This window comes from Urocitellus parryii, chromosome X (genome assembly GCF_045843805.1).
Source record: "Urocitellus parryii isolate mUroPar1 chromosome X, mUroPar1.hap1, whole genome shotgun sequence".
Lineage (NCBI taxonomy): Eukaryota > Metazoa > Chordata > Mammalia > Rodentia > Sciuridae > Urocitellus > Urocitellus parryii.
Window position 1 is genome coordinate 88,910,790 of NC_135547.1, and position 4,242 is coordinate 88,915,031.

At 35.3% G+C, this 4,242-nt stretch overlaps 1 pseudogene; it reads left to right on the forward strand.

Moving 5' to 3' along the window:
- Positions 1–2,646: 2,646 nt before the first annotated feature.
- Positions 2,647–3,087, forward strand: LOC113177072 (RNA-binding protein 3 pseudogene; annotated as a pseudogene).
- Positions 3,088–4,242: the final 1,155 nt, after the last annotated feature.

Genomic DNA, 4,242 nt, shown 5'->3' on the forward strand with positions numbered 1-4,242 from the left:
CTAACTCTAAATGCTTACATTAAAAACATGAAAGATTGGGGTAGGTTTGTAGCTCAATGGTAGAGCACTTGCTTACCAGGTGTGAGGCACTGGGTTCGAAACTCAGCATCACATAAAAGTAAATAATAAAATAAAAGTTTTAGCCAGGCATAGTGGTGCATGCCTGTAATCCCAGTGGCTCAGGAGGCTGAGGCAGCAGGATCGCAAATTCAAAGCCAACCTCAGCAATGGTGAGGTGCTAAGCAACTCAGTGAGACCCTGTCTCTAAATAAAATACAAAATAGGGCTGGAGATGTGGCTCAGTGGTCGAGTGCCCCTGAGTTCAATCCCCAGTACCCCTCTAAAAATAATTAAAACTTTTTTAAAAAGGGACAATTCAAATCAGTGACCTATTTTTTTTTATCTCAAACAACTAGAAAAAGAAGAAAATAAACATAAAGCAAGGAGAAGGAAGAAAATAATAGAGATAAGAATAGAAAACAATAATATTAAAAATAGGAAATGGGGGCTCAGTTGGTAGAGTGCTTGCCTCACATGCACAAGGCCCTGGGCTCAATCCTCAGCAACACACACACACACGCACAAAGGAAATGATCTAGAAAATCAGTGCATCAAAAGCTAGTGTTTTGAAATTATCAATAAATCGGGCTGGGTTGTGGCTCAGTGGTAGAGCACTTGCCTAGCATGTGTGAGGCCCTGGGTTCCAGTCTCAGACCACATATAAATAAATAAAATAAAGATCCATTAACAACTAAAAAAAAAATTAAAAAAAAAAGAAATTATCAATAAATGATGAAGCGTTAGTAAAGTTAACAAAATAAAAAGATAAATAATTAGATATCAAGAATGAAATAAGAGTTGTGTGGGGAGGAGGAATGGGATGAGCCAAAAAAAAAAGAAATAAGAAACATCACCTTTTTACACTTTTTACACTACAAGTGTATAGAGGATTACAGAAAATCCAACAAATAACCCAAGTGCTCATAAAATCTATAATTTAGACCTGGACAAAATCTTGGAAGAATGAGATACCAAAAAAAAGAGATAAAACAAGAAAAATATGTATTATAGTGATTAAAGAAAATGATTTATAACTTAAAGACTCCCTAAAAAGAAAGTACAGGCCCATGTGGTTTCACATGCAAATATAAGCAAATATTTAAACAATTAATATTGCTGTTATATAATCTCTTACAGATAACATAAGAATAGGAACACTTCCAAGCTAATTTTATGAGCCAACTATTTCCCTTTAAGATCAGGGATAAGACAAGAATGCCTGCTCTAGCCAGATTGCTATAAATTCAGCAAAGTTGCAGGATATGTAATCAACTGACAAAAATCAGCTGCATTTTTATACAATAGCAATAGACAATTCAAAAAAGAAATTAAGAAAACAATTCCATTTACAATATGATCAAAAAGAAGTAAAATACTTAGGAACAGACCTAACCAAGGAGATGAAAGAAAACTAAAAAAAAAAAAAAAATGGCTAAAAAAAGACAAACAAATGGAAAGATTTTTGTGTTCATGGAATAAAGTCAATACTAATTATTGATAGGATGTTAATATTACTCAAAGTGATTTATAGGTTCAATATAATCCCAACAGCATTTTTCCAGAAATAGAAAAAATATATATAAATTACATGTAGAATTTCAAGGGATCCTGAATAGCCAAAACAATTTGGAAAAGAAGAACAAAGATGGAAACTCACCTTGTCTGATTTCAAAATTTATTACAAAGCTATAGTAATCAAAACAGTGTGGTAGGGGCGATGGTTATAGTTCAGAGGTAAAGCTCTTGACTAGCATATGTGAGGCATTGGGTTTGATCCTCAGCACCACATAAAAATTAATAAATAAAGGTTCAAAAACTACAATAACTTTTTTAAAAAATGGTGTGGTAGTGGCATAAAGATAGACATGGAAACTAATGAAATAGAATAGAGAGTCTGAGACAAATCTTCACATACATGGCTAAATGAACTTTAACAAATATGCTAAGATTGTTCACTGGAAAAAAGATAGTTTCTTCAATAAATGGTGTTGGGAAAACTGGATATCCATATGCAAATAAGTGAAATTGAACCCTTATAATATACCATGAACGAAAATCAATTCAAATGTACTTAAGGGTAGCACCCCAAATATAAAACTCCTAGAAGAAAATAAAGTAGAAAAGTTTCACGGCATTGAGTTCGGCAATGAATTTTTGGTTATGACACTAAAAGTACAGGTAACAAAATCAAGGATAGACAAATGGCACTACATCAAATGTAAACACTTTCGTGCAACAAAGGACAAAATAAACAGAGTGAAAAGAAAACTCATAGGGCTGGGGATGTGGCTCAAGCGGTAGTGTGCTTACCTGGCATGCGTGTGGCCCAGGTTCGATCCTCAGCACCACATACAAACAAAGATGTTGTGTCCACCGAAAACTAAAAAATACATATTAAAAAAAATTCTCTGTAAAAAAAAATTTAAAAAAGAAAATTCATAGAATGCAAGAAGCTATTTGCAAGTCACATATCTAATAAGGGGTTTATAAACAAAATAAATAAATCCCATAACTTGCCCTATTCTCCCTGCTCTTCAGAGCTTGTCTTTTCTTACTTTTTAATTTTCAGGACTCAGATTCACTGCCATGTCTTCTTAAGAAGGGAAGCTCTTCATGCGAGGGCTCACCCTCAATACTGATGATGAGCAGGTCCTGAAGACCTTTGGGCCTGTTTCTGAGGTGGTTGTTGTCAAGGACCGGGAGGCCCAGTGATCCCAGGCTTTTGGCTTCATCACCATCACCAACCCAGAACATGCCTCAGATGCTATTAAAGCCATGAATGGAGAGTCCCTGGATGGTCGCCAGATCCATGTGGACCATCTAGGCACATCTTCCCGTGGCACCAGAGATCATGGTCGCAGCTATTCTAGAGGTGGTGGGGACCAGGGGTATGGGGATGGCAGGTATGACAGATGACCTGGAGGTTATGAATATGGATACAGATGGTCCCGAGAATACTGTGGCAGGAGCCAGGGTGTCTATGACCGCTACTCAGGAGGAAATTACCGAAACAATTATGACAACTAAGCTGAGGCATGCACACGTAAAGTAGATACACAAGGAATAACACTTCTGATCCAGGATTGTCCTTCCAAATCACTGTACTTATAAAGATTTTTGGAGTTGCGCTGAAACATCTGTTTTAGTACATCAACTTCTATTTTGAATTGAGCTCCCAAGGTAGCTTGTTAAAAGAAGCTATTTGCAAAATTATTTAAAAAGCTCCATATAAATTTTTTCTCATTTAAAGACAAATTCTGGGACATTTATTGAGACCAGGTATTTCTCCATTTACTAGGTTTTTAGTTTGGGTTCTCAATATCATTGCTCCTAGAAAAAAAATGTTTGACCCAACTAATTTTTTAAAGCTAAAGTGGGGATATTTTTAAAACCTGTATACAATGTTTATCATGACTAGAAAGCAATTTCCAAATGTACCTATAAGCAATCTGTGTCAAGAATGTGATACTTTTGCTTAAAATTCAAGATCACCACCCTGATGATGCAGACAAGCTTCTTAAAAATGTTTGTGAAGGGGCTGGGGTTGTGGCTCAGCAATAGAGTGGTCACCTAGCACATGCGAGGCCATGGGTTCAATCCTCAGCACCACATATAAATAAATAAATCAAATAAAGGTAAAAAAATTGTTTGTGAATGTCATTATTTTAATAGTGGAAGAAAAAAAAATGTTCTTTTGTGACTTATATAGTGTTTAGGATATCCTTCACAGAACTGACTGAAAATATGAAACCTGTGCACGCACACACACATACACACACACACACTCTCATGAAAACCAGACAACACACAAAAAGAATCAATTATACCAATTTAAAAAGTGAGCAAAGGACTGGAAAGGACATTTCTACAAAAATATTATACAAATGTCCAACAAGCATTTTGAAAGATGCTCAACATCATTAATCAATCTGGGAATGCAAATAAAAACCAGAATGTAATATTACCTCAATTACATTACGATGCAAAACAATAACAATAACAAAAGGAAATAACAAGTGCTGTTGAAGATGAGGAAAAATTGGAACTCTTGTACACTGCTGGTGTGATTGTAAAATGGTACAACTACTGTGGAAAACAGTATGGCTGCTCCTCAAAAAATTAAAAATAAAATTACCATGTGATTCAGAATTCTCACTCCTGGTTATATATCCAAAAGAATTC